This window comes from Hypanus sabinus, chromosome 17 (assembly GCF_030144855.1).
Source record: "Hypanus sabinus isolate sHypSab1 chromosome 17, sHypSab1.hap1, whole genome shotgun sequence".
NCBI classification, from domain to species: Eukaryota; Metazoa; Chordata; class Chondrichthyes; order Myliobatiformes; family Dasyatidae; genus Hypanus; species Hypanus sabinus.
Genome location: NC_082722.1, coordinates 70,548,903 through 70,561,855, shown reverse-complemented (window position 1 = coordinate 70,561,855; position 12,953 = coordinate 70,548,903). Strand labels below are relative to the sequence as shown.

The 12,953-nt window shown below is 41.1% G+C and overlaps 1 long non-coding RNA gene across 1 annotated transcript; it reads right to left on the bottom strand.

Moving 5' to 3' along the window:
• Positions 1-278: 278 nt before the first annotated feature.
• On the bottom strand, positions 279-10,553 carry LOC132407224 (uncharacterized). The gene is made up of 5 exons (XR_009516411.1): positions 10,415-10,553; positions 9,301-9,344; positions 4,330-4,485; positions 2,393-2,512; positions 279-2,057 (listed from the first exon to the last, which is right to left on the bottom strand). It is a non-coding gene; the product is annotated as an uncharacterized LOC132407224 (long non-coding RNA).
• Between the last annotated feature and the right edge of the window lie 2,400 nt (positions 10,554-12,953).

Below are 12,953 nucleotides of genomic sequence, written 5' to 3'. Positions count from 1 at the left end.
TGCCATCATGATTTGCTTTCTTCCTTTAGGAAAATACTGATTATAATAAATTCTATGTTTAATACACTAAATTCTCTTTTAAAATTTACCCTGATTGATGCCTCCACACACTAATCCACTCTGTCGCACCCACACCACCACTACTTTATCAGTTCCTGGCAGAGTCACTGATGCACCATCAATAACTCTGAGACGTGGGTTAAGGTAGGCTTTTATTGGCTGGAAGAAAGCACAAGCAGCAAGTGACCATCACACAACATCCTGGAGACTGAGGAAGGGTCTGTGCCTCCAGTCGCCTTTATACCGGGGTCTGTGGGAGGAGCTACAGGAGCAGTCAGCGGGGGGGGGGAGGGGCGTGTCCAGACAGGTACATGTAGTTCACCACAGTCACCTTACATACAGACACTCCTCGAGTCAAGTCAAGTCAAGTTGCTTTTTATTGTCATTTCGACCCTAAACTGCTGGTAGAGTACACAATAAAAACGAAACAACGTTCCTCCAGGGCCATGGTGCTACATGAAACGACAAAAAACTACACTAGACTATGTGAGACAGCACAAGGCTACACAAGACTACCGGTATATAAAAAAACACAAAAACTACACCAGACTACAGACCCACGCAGGACTACAAAAAGTGCACAAAACAGTGCAGGGCAGTACAATTAAAAAACATAATAAACAAGCTAGTAGAGGACAAATTTCAGTATAATATTATAATACACTGTGCCTAGTGTAATGTATGGATCTATTTCTTTTAGAGCAATGACTCCCCTTTAGCACTATGTAAGGACTGCTGTCTATGCATGCATTGTTCTCTCTCTCACTACAATGTGAGTACAAAAGTTAAACCCATCTCCTGCGTGTGTGCTTTTATTAAATCGATATGTAGTTGTGCACAGTCAGAACACCTAGCGTCACTTTATGTACATGTAATCAATCTATGTATATAAGCTATATTATGTATTTATATTTATTGTGTTTTTTTATTATTGTGCTCTTTATCTTATTGGTTTTTTTTTGTGCTGCATTGGTTCTGGAGTAACAATTAATTTGTTCTCCTTTACACTCCGCCATGAATGGTCCCAAGCCTGTCTGCAAAAGCAGGAGGGTTGGGCATGGGGCTAGCAACCCCATCCCGTAAAAACCTACAGAAATGCCAACAGACATCCAATGACTTCACCCCTGGGAGAGGAAGGACACGCCAAGAAGATGGGTCATAGCTGAGGACAGCTTGAAAATTTAGCCCAGTGGCAGAGGATTCTGATAAGCTACTGGTGGGAGCCTATGCTCCAGTAGGGGTGATGAGCTTAGGCAAGTAAGTACACTTGTGTACTGGAAATGACATTAAACTATCTTGAATCTTGAGTCTTAAATAGTGCATTCCAGACTGCAACCATGTACTGCATTAAAAATAATATTTCTCCAATTGTCCCTCAGGCTTTCAATGATTTGAATAATTAATGTTATTCTGGCATTGGTGGATTAAGATGCATACCTACAATGTTTACATGGTACAACCTAGTCAAGGCCTTTGGCGGATTCTCCACACTTTCCTTTCTGCATTGTATTTTCAAATATATCAAAGTCCACTTCTTCGATGAGAGCAGGTTTGTATTCGGATCACACTACATGACTGAGAGGAAAACTGCTCCTCTGTCCCATCACTCTGGTGTGTTGCCATTGGGCTAAGCTCTTTGGTTTGAATGCTGCTGTCCGCCATCCCCAAGGCTGGTCATTTGAGGAAGATAAAATGCTATGTGTCAAAGCGGAGAAAAACCCTTTATAATAATCTTGCTCCAGGGTACTCCAGTCTGAATGGAAATTTGATGAGAAAGAATACTGGTCTTGGAGACGGGTCTGGTAAAATGTTCTGAGTCCTGCTGTTACTTGAAGTGGAGCTTGTCCCAAGGACTGCCACAGGGTCAGGCAATGGGTGGTCTTAATGCGGGGGGAGAGAAGAAAGTCGCATATTGTGGGGCAGCCAGTCAACACATACCTTGCCAGTGAGATGGAACTGAATAACCTTGCACTAGGACTGTTCTACTTCTGACAATTCTGAAAAGGAAGAGAGAAAGAAACGGATTATTTTTAAAACTTATTTCCTCTGGATATTCCAAACTACCTGAAACACACTTCTTTTTGGAAAGGCAACTGCTGCAGTTAAGTAAGAAACACATTAACCAATTTGTGCACATGAAGGTCCAGAGAAATGCACACAAAATGCTGGAGGAGCTCAGCAGTTCAAGCAGCATCGATGGAAAGGAATACACCTTCAACGTTTTGGGCTGAGACCCTTCATCAGGATTGGAAAAGACAGTAAAAGATGACACAATATGAGTATTTAAAAGTGTTGTAGATAGACCCCATGGCATTATGGACACCAGCCTCACCAACAATGAAGACATCTTCAAAAGGCAATCCCTCAGAAAGGTGGCATCCATCATTCGGACTTCCATCAGCCAGGGCAGGCCCTCTTCTCATTGTTATCACCAAGGAGGAGGTACAGGAGCCTGAAGACACAGAATCAACATCTTTTCCTCTGCCATCATATTTCTGAATGGATAATGAACCCACGTACATGACTTTACCATTTTTTCCCCCTTACATATTTAATTATATATATTTCTTAGTGTAATTTATAAATATTTTTGTTACACATTGCCATGTACTGCTGCCACAAAACATCATATTTCACAACATATGCACGAGAAAATCTGCAGAGGCTGGAAATCCAGAACATCACACACAAAATGCTGGAGACGCTCAGCAGGTCAGGCAACATCAATAAATGAATAAACAGTCAACACTTTGGGCGGAGACCCTTCTTCAGGACATACTGTAAGTAAAATATTGATTTGCTTTAACAATGATAATTACCAGATAAATGTTGGGCAAGGTTCTTTGAATATCTTTCATCTACCCTGGAGGGCAGTGTCTTTGTTTAGTATCCCATTCGAGGAATATCAGTCTCATTTATGAGGCACTTTTGCCTGCTACACACTGGGAAAATTCACATGTAGAACTTCCAAAGGTCGATTCAAAATGAAACTGTTAAAATATCCACAAGGAGCTAATTTGAAGGGCTATGTGGAGAGGGTGGGAGAGCAGGACTAGCCTGATTGCTTCAAAGAAGGGCTAGTACAAGATTGACAGGCTGAAGGACCTCTTTCCCTGCAATATCTCTTCTGCCATTCTTTTAAAGATACAGTTAGCTTTATCTGTCAGACGTACATTGAAGCACACAGTAAAGTGCATCGTTTGCCTCAAATCAAATCCGCAAGGATCATACTTGGCTGCCTGCAAGTGTAGCCAAGCTCCTGAAGCCAACATGGCATGCGTTCAGCTCAGTAAGCCTACCCGTGTCTTTGGAATGTGGGAGGAATTCGGAGCATCCAGAGGAAGCCCATGTGGACATGGCAAGAATGCACAAACTCCTTACAATTCAGCAAGAATTGAACCCCAATCTTAAAAGACTCATGTGTGATCTGGCTCTTGGGTTTTTCTCTTTGGAGGATGAGCGGCAACTTGATAGAGGTGTATTAGAGGCATAGATAAAGTTGTCAGCCAACACTTTTATCCCAGGTCAGCAAAGGCCAATAGCACAAGACATCCCTTTAAAGTTCAGGAGCGAGGGCGGAGGTCGTTTTTTCACCCAGAGAATGATAGGAATACACTGTTAGGGTTTGTAAGAGAGGATACTACATTAGGGACATTTAATAGACGTGTTTGGGCTCATGGATTGTAAGAAATGGAGGGCTATGGGCCATGCAAGAAGGAATGATTAGATTGAATGTGGGGCTGATTAAAAGGTCAGCACAACATAGTGGGCTGAAGGGCCTGCACTATGTGATACTGTTCTGTGCTCTGTGTTCTATATTTCTACAGATTTCTGCCTCAAAGTGAAGTTTAGCACTAAATCATTTAATACTGCCAGGCTAACTCAATGTGGACCAGGTATTAAACTTTCCCAGTGGGTTTGAATTCACATCATGTTGGGATGATCCAAACTGTAAGTAAGCATTCAGATTTGTATCTCCACCATGGATGGTCTCAAGGCCGGATGCAAACATAGGAGGTTTGAGCATGGGACTAGCAATCCTATCCCTTAAAAACCCAGTGCTACAGAAACGCCAACAGAAGCTCCAAAGATCTCATCCCTGTCAGGCCAGGTAGGCATCTCCCAATCTCCGCTGGGCTAACAGGAGCCACTTGCCACTCATTTCCAACTCATCATCCTCAGCATATTTAAACCCCGCTCTCATCCACGGTCCTTTGCTCACCCAGCAAACCAGCCACCCTTAACCAGGTTCTCCTAGCCTTAAGTTACCTGTTGCCTGTGGTGCTCAGTATCCATTCTCTCTTCTTTTGTGATCTCTTGTGGCTTCTTATTTTGCAGTCTGTAATTGAAGTTGCCATTCATTACTGAGTCGTCTCTGATGCTCTGCTTTTGGGTCAAGCCTCTTCTACAGTTTCTGATACATCCCTGGGAGAGGAAGGATACAGAAAGAAGATGGGCTACACCTGGAGACAATGTGAAAGACTGGCCCAGGTCAGGGGACTCTGGTGAGCTACTGTCAGCGGCCCATGTCCCAGTAGGGGTGATGGGCTTAAGTAAGCAAATAACTCAGATTTGTCCAAATCACTTCCATATCAATGTGGCAGCGCTAAGCAGAGCATATTATTTGGAGCCAGTGGTTTAGAGTAATATCAGAGTGAGGGAGATCTTGTTAAACCAAACCAGTTATTATTTTTCATGAGGATCATTTTTGTTACATGAAGGATATTAATTCTCTTTGTTTTTCTTTTGTATTGCATGCTGAAATTTGCTTTTAATTAGTTTTATTTTTGCAATGTAAGCATCATTTAATTGGGAGAGTTTACTTTTCTGAGCTGCATGTTGATTTCGGGAGAACGAACATACATTTGTAACAGAAATTATCCGGAGTGGTTGAGGAGGTTGAAACCCAATCTAGGAGGACTGGCCAATTTGATTAACCATGAGAATGCTCCGGGCATCGTCTGAGCCACCAGATTAGGAAACCGTCTTGAAAGCATTCCGTGGTGTCTGTGTTTTGAAAAACCAAGATAATTTGAAGTTCAAACAATTTGCAGAGTGATCTACGTGGACCAGTTCCCTGTTGCGAAATAAATCCACCTTTAAATTCATTCCCGCTTCATGAGTTACACAGACAACAGGGCCTGTAATCCATCTCACAAATTCATTCCACAGAATTTGATGAGATGATTTCAGATGCAAAGTACAATGCACTTAGTAGTGTGTTTAGTTCAGTAAGGGATATGTCTGAAGGTAGCTTTAATTTATTTAGCACCTTCTCTGACATCAAGTCAAGGTAACATTCATTCACAAAGTATGTATATGTTATCTGATACTATATTGAAATTCATTTTCTTGTAGGCATTTACAAGAAAATAAAGAGGTCAAGAATCATAGAACATTATAGTACATAAACAGGCCCTTTGCCCCATCTAGTCTGTGCCAAGTCATTGATCTGCCTGCTCCCATCTATCAGCACCCGGACCATAGTCCCCCATACCCCTCCCACCTATCTTAAATGTTGAAATCAACCCTGCATCCACCACTTCCACTGGCAGCTTGCTCAACCCTCTCATGATCCTATGATGAAGATGTTCCCCCTCATGTTCCCTTTAAACATTTCACCTTTCACACTTAACCTGTGAACTCTACTCCTAGCCTCACTCAGCCTCAGTGGAAAAAGTCTGCTTGAATTTACCCTATTTATACTGCTCATAATTTTGTATACCTCTATCAAATCTCCCCTCAATCTTTTACATTCTAGGGGATAAAGTTCTAACCTATTCAAACTTTTCTTATAACTCAGGTCCTCGAGTCCCAGCAATATTCTTATGAATTTTCTCTGCACCTTTTCAACCTTGTTTACATCTTTTACATCTTTCCTGTAGTTAGCTGACAAAAACTGCACAGAATACTCCAAATTAGGCCTCACTGACGTCTTATACAATTTCAACCCAACATCCCATCTCCTGTACTCAATACATTGGTTTATGAAGGCCAATGTCAAAAGCTTTCTTTATGACCCTACCTATCTGTGATGCCACTTTCAAGGAATTATGGGTCTATATTCCCAGATCCCTTTGTTTGACCAGACTCCTCCATGCCCTACTGTTTACTGTGTAAGACCTAACCTGGTTGGTCCTTCCAAAGTGCAACACTTCACACTTGTCCGCATTAAATTCCTTCTGCCATTTTTCAGCCCATTTCACCAGCTGGTCCATATCACACTGTAGATCATTGATATAGACGACAAACAACAATGGATTCAGCACTGGTCCCTCCGACACACCACTAGTCACAGGCCTCCAGACAGAGAGCTAACCGTCTACTACCCACTTTCTGGATTCTTCTGCAAAGCCAAAGTCAAATCCAATTTACTACCTCAGCTTGAATGGAAAGGGACTGAACTGTATTTCATTTGCCTCTTTCTTGCCCATTCTCCTAATCGGTCCAAGTCCTTCTGCATCCTACCTGCTTCCTCAACACTACCTGCCCCTCCACCAATCTTCGTATTATCTGCAAACTTGGCAACAAAGCCATATACAGTGGTGTGGACGTTGACACCTGACTGATGGTCGTAGTGAGAAGAGGGCGTGGCCTGGATGGCAGGGGTTCCCTGAGGCATCTCAAGACTATTTAAAACTTTCACTCCAATACCCTGCTTAACTCTAAGCTGCAGGGCGTTAATTGGGTTATAATATTCTTGGCCCTGAATTCAAACACTCACTAATAGATATTCATATGTGTATAGAAACAAAGACACATGTTCAAGCTGTACACTGCTGTTCTGCAGGCACTCATTTCAGAATCAGAATCAGGTTTATTAACACTGGCATATGTTGTGAAATGTGTTAACTTAGCAGCAGTACAATGCAGTTCATGATAGATATCAAAAAACTGTGAATTACAGTAAATATACATGTATATTAAATAGTAAAATTGAAAAAGTAGTGCAAGAACAGAAATTAAAAAAAGCAGTGTGGTAGTGTTCATGGGTTCAATGCCCATTTAGAAGTCTGATGGCAGAGGGGAAGAATCTATTCCTGAATCATTGAGTGTGTGCGTTCAGGCTCCTGTACCTCCTTCTTGATAGTACCAATGAGAAGAGGGCATGTCCTGGGTGATGGGGGTCCTTAATGATGGACTCGATCTTTTTGAAGAACCGCCCTTGAAGATGTCCTGGATACCATGGAGGCTAGTACCCATGATGAAATTGACTACTTTTACAACTCTTTGGAGCTTACTTCAACCCTGTGCAGTAGTCACCCCATACCAGATAGTGATGTAGCCAATCAGAATGCTCTCCATGGTATATCTGTAGAAATCTTCAAGTGTTTTAGCTGACAAATTAAATCTCCCAAGACTCATAATGAGGTCTCATGATTCACCATCCCTATCAATATGGCAATTATAAGCAAAACATATTATTATGAGCCAGTGGATTGTTATAATATTATCATGAGGTAGAGATTGCTAAACCAAACCAGTAATGACATGGTGACAAAAGGGATTCTGCAGATGCTGGAATTCTTGAGCAATACACACAAAATGCTGCAGGAACTCAACAAGTCAGGTAGCATCTATCTATTGCCCATTACACTGCTGAGGTGTAGGTCAGCAATGAAGGTCCTTCATCTCTGGTGGTGTTCAGAGCTTCCTTCATCACGTCAGTAGCTTGGCTTTCACTACTGTCAGTCATGGAAGTTCAGGGTGGAGTCTCGGGAATACTGTCGCACTCAGATGTAGAAGGATTCTCCATTGCTGTTTCCATGACAATTTTGCTTTACCAGTCAAGGTTGTTAGTCCTGAGCTGAATCCCCAAACCTGGAGGACCGGTGGATCACTCTTAGTCTGTCCTCTACACTTTGACCTGTTTGGCATGGGTGACCCTACCAAGAGCCAAAGCTTAAAGCTTGACTCCAGCCAACACAAGCCTCCAAACCATGGCAAGTCCATGGTCCTCTTGGAGGAAGGCAGCATCTGAGGGAAATAAATTGTCAAAATACAAGGCCAAAACCTTTAATCAGAACTGGATCTTCAGTTTGCTAAGTTTCTCCAGCATTTTGTGCAAGTTGCTCAATAATATGGAGATTTCATCATCTGACATCTTGTTCTGGAGTGAATGACTAAGGCAATGTACAGAGGCTGCCAAGGCAGCTGGTGGTGCGTGGACTATGGGGAAGTGGTAGAATATGGGCTAAGGCAGAGAGTTTGTGAGCCATCAAAACAGTCTGGCTGTAACTGTTCTATATGCCAACAGGCCTCCTGGATCGTGTTGCGTTTCTCTGGATATCCTGACTGCAGTTTACATATTGCCAATAGCGGATGTTAAACAAGCACTCAATATATTGAATTGAAGCACTCAATTAAAATACAAGATACAGCCTCTCACAGAACTTTTCAAATCTGGACCAATCTGGCTTATTTGAAGAAATCTCTGCTCAATTATCATCAACATATTACTTGCAGCACCAGGGGTTCCAACACATGTGACAACTACATTGTGCATTTAATATTTCAGTAATATTCGAGTTATATTATAAATATATTGCTTGATTTAGTATTGTTTGTTTAAATAGCTCATTAAAGGTTATATGTAAAAGTACATGATTACACCAGCACATCATATGCACGCACCTCGTTAGAAGTAAAACTAAGTACGTACACGAGTTAAGTGTTTTTCTATTCGTTCTTTTATGATTTGGAGTTACACAAATAACAAACTGTTGCACTACAATTAGGAATGCCTGCCATTCCATGCATAGACCACATTTTGGGAAATCTGATCCCTTAGCTGTCCTCCTCCTACTTGTGTACAGGCAGAGGCTAAAGAGCAGAGCTCCATAGGTAGGGATAACAAATGGTCACAGGAGGCTGAGAGCAGCTACAGATTGCTTCGTGTTGGTAGACTGGGCTGTGGTCAAGGACTCATCAGAGGATTTAAATGAATACAGCACTGTTGTCAAAGACTGCATAAAAACAATTGTAGGTGAGGGTGTCCCACAAAGCAAATCAGTCTTCCCCAACCAGAAGCCCTGGATGAACCATGAGATCTGCAATCTGCTGAAGGCCATAACAGTGGTGTTCTGGTCATGATTCACCATCCACATCTCTATCAATATGGCAGTTATAAGCAAAACATATTATTGGGAGCCAGTGGCTTGTTGTAATATTATCATGAGGGAGAGATTATACATGCAATCAATCTAAGTATATAAGTTAATCTTATGCATTTACACTTACTGTGTTCTTTATGCTAATTGTGTTTCATCTGTGCTTCATCGGATCTGGAATTACAATCATTTTGTTACTGAAGAACGTGTACCAAAGAATGACAATAAACAATCTTGAATCTTGAATCCATTTTACCCCAGTTAAATAGGAGTTGAGAGACAGAACAGCCAGGGCCAAACTGAGTGGGCTCAAATGATAATGTAGCCCGCCACCTCTCCAATGCTTAATTTGTTGAATAAAGTCAGCAACATTAAAACTGAAGGAAATATCAAATCTAGAAAGACCTAGGTAGAGTGGATATGGAGAATGTGGAGAGGATGTTCATATTATGGTAGAAAAGAGGTGAGGATGAATTCCTTTAGTTGGAGCATGGTGATTCTGTGGAATTCATTGCCATAGACTGTGAAGGAAAAGTCATTTGAGGTACTTGAAGCGAATGCTGATAGGTTCTAAATAAGTAAAGGTTATAAAGGGTTATAAAAGGTTCTAAAGAGAAGGCAGCAGAACAGGGTTGAGAGAGATAATAAATTGGCCATGATGGAATGGCAGATTAGATGATATGCTGACTGGCCTAATTCTGCTTCTATTTCTTATGGTCTTATGTATTGTGACAGCTAACCATACCTTACTGTCTGTTACGTCACTGTCATTTAGAGCAGCAGTTAAGGTCCTCCATTTCTGCCTGTCCTCTCACACTCAGATGTAGAAGGATTCTTCATTGCTGTTTCTGTAACAGTTTTGTTTGACCAGTCAGGTTTGTTAGCCCTGAGCTGAACCCCTGAACCTGGAGGACTGGTGAACCACTACCCTTTGGCATGGGTGACCCTACCAAGAGCCAAAGTATAAAGCATATAGTTTTCTGGGTCATCGAGACACATAGACCTGTAAACTACAACAAGGTTGTGGTCCTCTTGGAGGTTTGACAGCTGGATTAGAGGTAAAAGTTGATGAGGGGGGCAGTGAAAGCAGAGCTGGACAAACAAGTGCTAGAGCGGAAAGTGAGTAGGTTTAAATGACAAAAGAGTTGTGAGTTCAAGCCAAAAGGAGAAGCTAAATTATAAATAAAGCTCGAGTGAGTTAACATGAAATATTAATGGCACCTCTAATAAAAATTCCAACTTACATATTAAAAGTCAGCCTTTACACATGTAGCAATTGCTACCTCTAATGCGTCCACACAAGTTTAATTGGAACTATCGTTGTAAGACAAAATGGAAATTGTCATTTGAGAAGGCAAATAATGGTTTTATTTTGCTTATGGGTAGGTCAATGCAGCAAAATGTTCATCAGCCTTCCCAAAGGAGCAGGGAATGAAGTAAAGCTAATCATTAGTGCAGGCAGACACGATTCCCCTTCATAAAGTTCTCTGTAAAAAACCATCTCGTGGAGCTAAACCAATGCTTTCCATGCTGGTTGAAGATTAACTGACAAGTCTTGCCTCATGCCTTGATTTTCTGTTAAATATTACATGTGACAAGGAAGCGAACGTTTTCACAGTACACCGAGCAAAATGCAGAAAATCATTCAGCCACCATTTATAGATGGCGCCCGGTTTTAAGCAAATGCAAGGCAGGTGAGTCATTACATATCGATGACCTGATGACATTTATTAACCAATGCTTAGTACAGATGGAAGGTGTTCATTAACAAGTTTTGTGTCAGATGCTGAAGAACCAGGTCAAATGTACATGAGTGCAGGCCATGCATTGAGGCTGCTGGTGATTTCCTATCTCTTTGCAAACTGTTACAAATCAATGAACAAAATAAACCACTCAGCCCTACAAGTCTACTAGTCTCAATGCTCCATCCAATTTCACCCAGCCCCAACAATATATTTAATTGCCCATTATTTTTTTAAATTTTTATGAGTATACACTGACCGGCCATCTTATTAGGTACAGGAATGGGACCTGGTGTGGTCTTCTGCTGCTGTAGGCAGCCACTTGAAGGTTCAATGTGTTGTGCATTTAGAGATGATTCTCTGCACACTACTGTTGTAATGCATGGTTGCTTGAGATACTGTCGCCTTCCTGTCGGCTTGAACCAGTCTGGCTATTCTCTGATCTCTCTCATTAACAAGGCATTTTTGCCCACTGAACTGCCGCTCACTGAATGCTCTTTCGTTTCTCGCACCAGTCTCTAGAGTCTAGAAACTGTTGTCTGTGAAAACCTCTGGCGATCCAACCACTGTGTACAGAACAATCCATAGTCAATGCCACTTAGATTAAATTTCTTCTCCATTCTGATGTTTGGTTTTGGTGAACAATAACTGAATCACTTGACCATAGCTGCGTATATCTTGCATTGCAACATGATTATGTAATTAGATAGTTGCATTAATGAGCAGGAGTAATCGTGTACAAGAGTCCACTGTGTATATATCTTTTCCAAATTGGCACCAAATCTGCTTCCACCACTCTTTCAAACTGTGCATTCCAAATACAGAAACTTCTCCCAAGTCTCTATCTTTATTCGTTATCTCATGGAAGTGATAATTCAGTTTCAGTTGTGTTAAGACCAACCTGCGGCATTAATGAATATCCGTATTTAGGCAAGATTATTCACTCCCAATCAACACGAGATTCTACACATTTATGGTCCACTTGTCCAAGCTTGGGTCAGGTGGAGTGCATTAAACAAAATTGAATTCTTACTGAAGATGTGTTAAGGGTCTCCACTTGTGGAAGTGCCAGCAAATGATATCTAACTTGATTGCTGATCTAGTCTTCATCACAAACCACAGGGGCCATTACCTGGTTGTGACTCTGGCTGAACATGGCATTGACAAATATCATTGACAACAAACTCTATTGGACCATCAGTGAGTAAGATTGCTTGAATGGCTTCTGAAGATTATCTTTGCAGAATTTTGCATTTGGAAACCTCTGCCAATCTTTCAATCCTTTGTGCATTCTCTCTATTCTCCATCTTCTTTGCAAACATTCAAGTCTTCTGTTTCCAACTTTGGTGTTCTGGTCATCCCCAAATTTAATTCTATCCACTTCTGACAAAAATGCAAGGTTCTTAAGCTTTGCAATTTCCTCGCTTTGTATTTCGTATCCCTTTTTGAACTATCCAGTATGAAACACGTATTTGACCAAGCTTCTGGTTGTCTGCTTTGATCTCTTGAGATTAATAATCTTGTTGTGAGACAATTTGGGAAATTCTACCATGTTAAACACACTTTTTAACTGCAGGATCTTTCAATTGTTTGAGTAAATCCAGTCAACATAGTAACGTAGTAACAGAGCTAACATAATCATTGCTCAGACAGTATGTTAGTTGGATAATAATTCAAGAATGTCTCCAATAAGGGACATAAAATCCATTCGTAGTCTTTTATTAGCAATGTTATTCTATCGCATTGTGTCAGATGTTCAGTATTTCTTAATGAAGGGATCTTATCTAATTCAGGGTTTGGTTATCCAATTAGATTGGAAACAGAAAGTGCTATGTATTACTGAAATAAGTGGTTTACTATTGGAATATTTTACACCATAAGCGCTCAGCAGACCATAATCTGAATGTCTGTCTGTGCCAAGACATGGAATTCTCATAATCATATGACATGAAGTGTTGCAGAGAAGAATTTTTCATCCAGTCTTCGCTTTCAAAGCCAACATTTTTCCCACCAGTACCCAAGGCAGATTGTCTGGTTACTT